At 46.3% G+C, this 8,497-nt stretch overlaps 1 long non-coding RNA gene across 1 annotated transcript; it reads right to left on the reverse strand.

Moving 5' to 3' along the window:
• Window positions 1-1,314: 1,314 nt before the first annotated feature.
• LOC131501185 (uncharacterized) lies at window positions 1,315-7,610 on the reverse strand. The gene is made up of 3 exons (XR_009256679.1): window positions 5,708-7,610; window positions 4,878-4,986; window positions 1,315-3,177 (listed from the first exon to the last, which is right to left on the reverse strand). It is a non-coding gene; the product is annotated as an uncharacterized LOC131501185 (long non-coding RNA).
• Window positions 7,611-8,497: the final 887 nt, after the last annotated feature.

Here is an 8,497-nt window from a genome sequence, read left to right on the forward strand (position 1 = left end):
AAAGATTTTGGAGCCCTCATTCTGTATCACATCAAACAGGTCAAAATTCACCCACAGCCGCATTAAATGGCGCTTGTGATGGGATTTCACTCAGTTGGTGGCCTAATTGACAAAATGTTACATTTGGTTCATTTCATTAAATCCCTCAATGAATCACAACTTTGTAAATTTCCATTGGTAATATGGAGCTGATTTCCCTGCCACTTCTTACCCCCCCCCCCCCCAATATTCTTGTAAGCCCTGGAAAAGCCTTTTGTACTGTACCTACCTTTCCAAGCTTCTTGTATGTAGCAACTCTGGACCTCCCACCTCCTAGGATTTTAAACTTTGGTCATTCCCAAACCCACTGTACCATCACATCTCCACCGAACATATACACTTAGTAAATCTCCTACCTTATTTTAGTATGCCAAAATTTCAGTTTCAGTGAACAGAACTGGGAGACCCAAGAAACTCCAGCAGTCACCTGCAGGACACTTGTGCTACGATCCAGGCTCTGGAAGTTAGAATGGGATCTGTCCTGCCCAGGCTGCTGTATATGTTTATAATCTAATCCCACTAAGTGCCCCAACAGTGGTCATGTTACCAGATTCTGAGTCTGGCCTCCAGGTTGTCAGCCCAAATTCACAAAAGATAGATCCTTTATATCACCAATGCATCTTCCCCAGATGGTTGATTACCTTTATATTTTCTTTAATATTGAAGCCTACAAAAAGCTTTGCATTTGAGAGAGAGAGAGGAAGAGAGAGAGAGAGGGAATCTTTTTTTTAATGTTTATTTTTGAGAGAGAGAGAGAGAGAGAGAGAGAGAGAGAGAGAGAGAAACCAGGGGAGGGGCAGAGAGAGAGAGAGGGAGACACAGAATCTAAAGCAGGCTCCAGGCTCTGACCTGTCAGCACAGAGCCCGACGCGGGGCTCGAACCCACGAAGTGTGAGATCATGACCTGAGCCGAAGTCAGACGTTTAACCGAGTGAGCCACCCAGGCACCCCTGGACATCATGATTTTAAATTAAACTCTGTAATCTCCTTGAATTATTTGTGTATAGGGTATAACATAAAGCAAAGACCATTTTATCCCTTTTAAAATTGTGAAATCTATTGTTGTGAAAGGGAGAAAAGCACAAAATATGTATTATGGTTTGATGCAAATTATACATGTGTTTTATAAAGGGAGTTTTTATCTTTTGTTTTTTATAATTTTTTAAAAATGTTTATTTATTTTGAGAGAGAGATTCAGAGACAGAGCGCAAGCAGGCCAGGGGCAGCGAGCAAGTGGGAGACACAGAATCTGAAGCAGGCCCCAGGCTCTGAGCTGTCAGCACAGAGCCCAATGCAGGGCTGGAACCCACTAACTGAGAGACCATGACCTGAGCCGAAGTCAGAGGCTTAACCAACTGGGCCACCCAGGCGCCCCTATCTTTTGTTTTTTTAACTATTTATATTTTATGGCATTTCCTAACAGATGGAATGATTGTACTTTTCGTAAGATTTTTGCAACAGTTTACTTGAAATTTTTCATTTTGTCTTCTTGGCAACATTTTAAAGCACACTTAATTTGCTTAATTTATTGATTGACCGAAAGTTAAAGGTTATTGATTGACCATAGGAACTTATTTTTTCTGAACAATCTATAGTATCTCCATTAGTCGATCATTTATTCATTCAACACTCATTCAACTGGAAAAATTATAAAAGTTGACAATACCATATGCGGGAGATGGAGATCAGTGGGATCCCCTATGATCACCGGGGGGTATACTTCGGAGCAGTAATTTTGGGAAGTGATTTGGCATTCTCTTGCAAATTTTAGCATTACTATACATTACTATACCCTATGAATCAGCAATTGCACTCCTGGGTATATAACCAAGGCAAAATTTGACTCATGTACTTACATGAGAATTTCATGGAAGCTCTCTCTCTTTTTTTTTTTTAAATGTTTATTTATTTTTGAGACAGACAGAGACAGAATGCTCCAAGCTGTCAGCACAGAGCCCGATGCGGGGCCTGAACTCACAAGCTGTGAGATCATGACCTGAGCCAAAGTCGGACGCTCAACCGACTGAGCCACCCAGGCGCCCCGGAAGCTCTCTTTTTAATAGCAAAAATCTGAAACAGCCTGAATGCCCATGAGAGGGCAATGGATAACTACATTACAGTCTGTCCAGATAATGGAATGTTCTATACTAGTGAAAATAAATAAAATACCAGTCTGTGTAACGACACAGCGATGGACTCTTTTCAGCTATTCTTGAGTCAAAAAAGCAAGCCTCAGAAGATGGCATAAAATACCCTTTCTATGAATTTCAAAATACCCTTTCTATGAATTTGCTTTTAAGCAGACAATACATCATTTAGCTAGGCATGCAAATGTAACACATCTGAAAACTAGCAACCAGGACATGTGACATTCGGGACAGTGATCACGTCTGAGATGGGAAAATGATACGGGTAAGGAGCCCAGAGGAGATATGAATTATCAGCAATAAGCTAGTTCTTGGGTGAGTTCAGAGGTAATCGTTACTGCACTGAAAATAAACAAAGAATAGTTAAACTAAAAGGGCATAATAATAATAATAAGAGGTCATGAGATTAGGACCATGATTAATGCACTGATGTGCCCCTGAGATTTTATCTCTCCTTTCTTCCCATCACCAGCAAAGAATCTCACAGAAAAAATGAAGTCTCTTTCATAGAAACAAAAAATAGGTTAGCTCCTTAAACTCTTTTGCAGCACTGAATGCCATAACTGTAAATAAAACTCGTGTTTAGCTTATACGTTTATAATTTGGTTCTTGTTTTCTTGCGTTCAGAAACAATCAGAAAGGGGACTTGGCCATCAAACTCGTGGAGACCTGAGGACCCGGGATCAGAACATGCCACCAGTGACCTCAAAGCCCCTGCCTGCAGGGAGTTTACAATAAATAAAGGATTTTTAGAGGCTCCAAAACTTGCTGTGTGACCTTGGGAAAGTAACTTAACTTCTCTGGCCCTTGGTTTCCTCCAGGGCCCGTTTCATGGGTCCTATGTGATTGTGCCTGGTGCAATGCTCTGCTGTCATCATCTTGATATTCCTCATAATTTTCATTTGTCGTCTTCATTTTGCTCCGAGTCCCTCAAATTCTGTAGCTGATCTTGGTTTCTTGACTTGTGAAACAGAGTTAAAATAGTACCTTTCTAGAAACAGAAACCAGGGGTTACAGGACGGGGAAGTGAGGGGATGATGTTCAATGGTTATAAAGTTTCATTTTTGCAAAAACAAAAAGGAACACAAAGAATTCTAGAGATCTATCGCATAACCACGTGAATATGCCTAACACCGCTGAACTGCACACTTAAAAATGGTTAAGATGGTAAATTTTATGTTATGTATTAAAAAAAAAAAAAAGAAAAAAAAATAGCACCTTCCTTATGAGGTTGTTAAGACAATTCCATGACAGAGCCTGGCACAGAAGCGCCGTGGACGCGTTGTTGGGATAATAAATGCAAGTGGCAAATGCTAGAGAGGTTTCTTTGAAGTTGAAACGCTTCCAACTGGGATAAACATAAAAACAAAACAGCTAGCATTTGCCACTCGCGTTTCCTATTCACCACCCTGTGCCAAGTACTTTTAATACAGACTTCCTTAAATCCTCTCAAGAACCCTGTGAATGGGTCCCAGTTGGTATCTCTATTTTAGAAATGCAGCAGTGAGGGGCGCCTGGGTGGCGCAGTCGGTTAAGCGTCCGACTTCAGCCAGGTCACGATCTCGCGGTCCGTGGGTTTGAGCCCCGAGTCAGGCTCTGGGCTGATGGCTCGGAGCCTGGAGCCTGTTTCCGATTCTGTGTCTCCCTCTCTCTCTGCCCCTCCCCCGTTCATGCTTTGTCTCTCTCTGTCCCAAAAATAAATTAAAAACGTTGAAAAAAAAAATTAAAAAAAAAAAAGAAATGCAGCAGTGAGGTTCAGAGAGGTGAGGTCATGTGCTTGAGGTCACACAGGAGCCGCGATTTAAAAAAGGGTGTGCCTGCATGGGAAGGGCATTCTCTAAACCACTGACTCTGTTTTATTGCCAAGGCATCCTAGAGAGGGGCCCATGGAAGGGTGACCTGTCTTCAGGTACGAGGAGCAAAGCCGGGGGACTGCCAACAGACTGTCCATTGGCCCTCCTCTGTCTGTCTTCCACTTACCCTCTTTGGTCGTGTGCTTTTATCTTGTCTCTGCTCCTAGATGAAGCTCCCAGACCTCCTCATCTGCCTCATCTGTGTCTTTTGTAAGGCACCTGGCAGGTGCTGGGTAATTATTTGGGAAGCCCCAAAAGGACTCTTGATAAGTGGTTCTGCGTGGCTTCTCCGGCAGTAACAAGCTTGGCAGATTAAAGCAGGGCAGTGGCCTCGAAAGTCCCCTCAGACTCCTGAACCTCCGTTGAGGAAGTGCAAATGGGGACGCTTGTCAGGCTCTGTGCGTGCCCCTCCCCGACCCTGCTTCCGGGACGCCCGATCTGATGGGCCTGGCACTGTGCTACGTGCTTCACGTGTCCTACCCCATTTCACCTTCCGTGCCCCTGTGAGGTAGGTCTGATTCTTTTCCTGACTTCACGCAGGAAGACAACAGGCCCCTCAGAGAGGAGCCCAAGGTCACACACTGCAGAGGTGAGGCCGGGGTCACAGCTAGGAGTGACATAGCCAGGATTCAAATCCAGTTGGTGAGCTTACTCTCCCCACCAGGTGTTCCTGGTGGCGTGTGTTACACCTGTGCCTGTTCGGGGACACAATGTGCCTTCAGTTTGCTGGCTTTGCTGCTGGAGGACACTGGTCTGGAGGACGGGGGTGGGGGGGGTGGGGGTAGGGAGAGAGAAAGCGCTGATGGCAGAGGCTCTCATTCATCTCATAGATACTTACGGAGTGTTCTAGACGTGGTTCCTGGCTGGCTTCTAGCATTCAGGACACAGCAGGGACGGTGACGGGCAGAGCGTTCGCTCTCCTAGTGTTAGAGAGATAAAGTAAACACCTAGAGGAGCAAAGGGGAGACAGTTACGGAAAGCCGTATTATGAAGAAAATAAGACAGGGTTAGCCAGATGGAGAGTGAGGGGGCAGGGAGAAGAAGGGAGACTTTACACCAGACGGATGGCCTCTGTGAGGAGGTGACCTTGAAGCTGGCATTTGAATGCCAAGAAAGAACTAGCCGTGTGAGGTGCCAGGGGAAGAAGTCTCTAGGTAGGATGAATGGCAAGTGTAAGAGTCCTGAGGTGACATTCATGACAGTCAAAAGGCTGGTGCGGCTCAAGTGTGGATCGTGATGAGGAGTGACTGGGCTCAGGTCAGAGAGATAAGCAGGGGCCATGTTGGACCATAAAAGCTCTTTAAACAAATAATTTTTTGAAGTGTTTATTTATTTATATTGAGAGAGAGAGAGAGAGAGAGAGAGAGAGAGAGAGAGCCAGAGAGAGAAAACGAGTGGGGGTAGGGCAGAGAGCGGGAGAGAAAGAATCCCAAGCAGGCTCCGGGGCTCAAACCCATAAACTCTGAGATCATGACCTGAACCGAAATCAAGAGTCAGACGCTTGACCTACTGAGCCACCCAGGTGCCCAGCGCCCCCCCCTCCACCCCCACCCATACTAACAAATTTTGATTTGAGAGAGGAATGTCCTAAAGGGGTATGAGAACTCAGGGTCAGCCTATTTTAACGTTCAGGGCCATCTGACTATGGCTGGTTCCATGGGTTCTTACCATCCAAGTTACAGCTGAACTCTGCCTTCTGAAACATCCTGGGAGTTTCCAGGAAACTGAAGGAGCGCGGGATAACACGGTGTTGTCAGGTGTAGTTTACTTAAAAGACCGAGACGTTGGGTGACACATCCACCGTGGCTCACAGTATCTCTCGCACTGGTCACATGACCGGGTATGGCTTCAGACAGGTGGAGAAGGATGATCCCAGGACGGCTGTTTCCCCCTGAGGCAGCTAGAACCTGTTCCTCCTGACATGCGGGCTGGTGACATAGATGTGTCAGGAATGGGTCAGAGGCAACCCTAATAGTCCAGTCCTAGAACTTGGTGAAGAGCCAGTGAGTCAGGAGAAGGAAGCCAGCGTGGGGAATGCCTGTGTTCCAGCACCGACCGTGCCGAGGCATGGAGGTTGATTGCAAACGCGGAGGCTGGGGAGTCTGACTCAGCAGATATTTGCAGGACTGGCACGTGAGTCTGACGCACGCAGGATTAAGACCCCCGTTCCAGGGGCACGTGGCTGAGCTCCCGGATGCAGACGCCACAGCCTCTGGCCGAAGCCGGGCTCCGCCACTGCCTGCAGGAGGGCACGGAGCGAGTCGCGTAAGCTCACCGTGCCCCAGTCTCCTCACCGTCAAATGGAGCTGATGATAATAATACCTCATTCATAGGCCGTTGCAAGGAATAAAGCCCCTGAGGGCGGTCCCTGCTCGAAGTACCGCATATAAACATCGGCCACGGTTGCCCATTTCATTGCCCTTCGGGACTGCCTTGTGAGGAAAGTCTCATGATTATTCAGATTTACAAATGAGAACTGAGGTTAAGTGACGTTTCCAAGGTCATAGTGAAAGTGTTTTTATTTCAAAACAAACAGGAAAAACAAACAAACAAACAAAGCCAAAACAGAGGCCATTCCCAAATGCTCAAATGATTTGGGGTCCGATGGGCCCGTATCACCTACTGCTCTGCAGACAGGAGGCAGAATGACACCTTTCTTGCAGGGGTGTCTGGAAGGTGAAATGTGGCAGTTAAAGAGTGAGGCAAAATTCCGCTCCCAGTCATGGCTGCGGATCTCCTCCCAGATGGATCCTGTGCAGACAATAACATTCAACTGGACAAAACGCAAACCCCACTCCCCATACAAACTCAAACTGTCTGAAGACACTGGGGAACAACCCAACACAGGGAGGTGCCAGAGGGATGTCGTCACTTGGAAGAAAGGGACACGTCCATGGTGAGTGTCCCGTTTTCATAGGTGTGGCAAATCTGTGCCGAGAGACGGTGGCCCAAACTCTGCCAGGACACCTGATTTTACCTGCCGGAAGAGCCAGAGGACAGGGGGGTGTGCAAACACAGCCCCGGGGTGTTGAGTCGGGAGTCCTGGAAGAGGAACATCGAGAGGAGGGGAGCCCCAAATTCTCTGTATGAGCTCTGCTCGCATCTCTAGCAGAACGCTTGTATTCAGGGCTAAAGCTAAGCAGAGTGAGCCGATGTTCCAGTTGTCACTCACCCCTGTGGAGGCAGTCTGCAATTCGAGGTTAGCCAAATTGCCCGCCTGCTTTAAAAAAGAAGAAGAAAAGGGGGCGGCTGGGTGGCTCAGTCAGTTGGGCATGCAACTCTTGGTTTTGGCTCAGGTTATGATCTCACGGTTGGTGGCTTCAAGTTCAGGCTCTGTGCCGGCAGCACGGAGCCTGCTTGGGATTCTGTCTCCCTCTCTCTCTGCCCCTCCCCTGTTCACCATCTCTCTCTCAAAAATAAATAAATAGACATTTTTAAAAAATTAAAGAAAAAAAAGAAAAGAAAAAAGGATGAGACCAGCTGCTATAAAATGATGTGGAAGGATGTTTAAAACATATAGTTAGGTGCAAAGCAAAGACCAGTGTATAATATGTTCCCAAAGTTATTTATACATATACATATACATACACATAGTACATATGTAAATTTATACACATGTAAATGTATATACACATACCAGTATTCATGTGCACTTGTATATATCTAGACTATTTCTGAGAAGCCTGAAAGGATCTACAAACTGGTAACAGTGACTATCTTCTGGGAAGGGAAAATAGAATTGAATGGTTGGTCCAGCGATGTAGAGGAAGGACCACTTCTTTTTCCCCTTCCTATTTATTTATTTATTTGAGAGAGAGAGAGAGAGAGAGAGAGAGAGAAAGAGAGAGAGTGAGTGGAGGAGAGGCAGAGAGAGAGGGAGAGAGAATCCCAAGCAGGCTCCACATAGAACCCGATGTGGGCTCAAACCCCCAAACTGGGAGATTGTGACCTGAACCAAAACCAAGTTGGATGCTCAACGGATCAGGCCACCCTTGTGCCTCTCGTTTTGTTGTTGTTGTTGTTGTTTTTAAGGAAGATTCATTGAAGTATAATTTACATACAGAAAAATTCACTCCTTTTTAGTTTACACTTGTCTGACTTCTTAAAAAATTTTAATGTTTATTTATTTTCAAGAGAGAGAGAGAGAGAGAGAGACAGGGCATGAGCAGGGGAGGGGCAGGCAGAGAGAGGGGACACAGAATCTGAAGCAGGCTCCAGGCGGTCAGCACAGAGCCCGACGTGGGGCTCGAACTCACAAACTGTGAGACCATGACCTGAGCTGAACTCAGATGCTTAACGGACAGAGCCACCCAGGCGCCCCTGCACTTGTCTGATTTTTGGCAAAGACATACAATCACGTAGCAAGCACTGCAGCCAAGATACAGAGTATTTCCATCCACTTCCAAAATTGCTGTGTGCTCCTTTGCAGTCAGCCCCTCTCTACTCCCGGCCCCTAGC

This window comes from Neofelis nebulosa, chromosome 18 (genome assembly GCF_028018385.1).
Source record: "Neofelis nebulosa isolate mNeoNeb1 chromosome 18, mNeoNeb1.pri, whole genome shotgun sequence".
Classification (NCBI taxonomy): domain Eukaryota; kingdom Metazoa; phylum Chordata; class Mammalia; order Carnivora; family Felidae; genus Neofelis; species Neofelis nebulosa.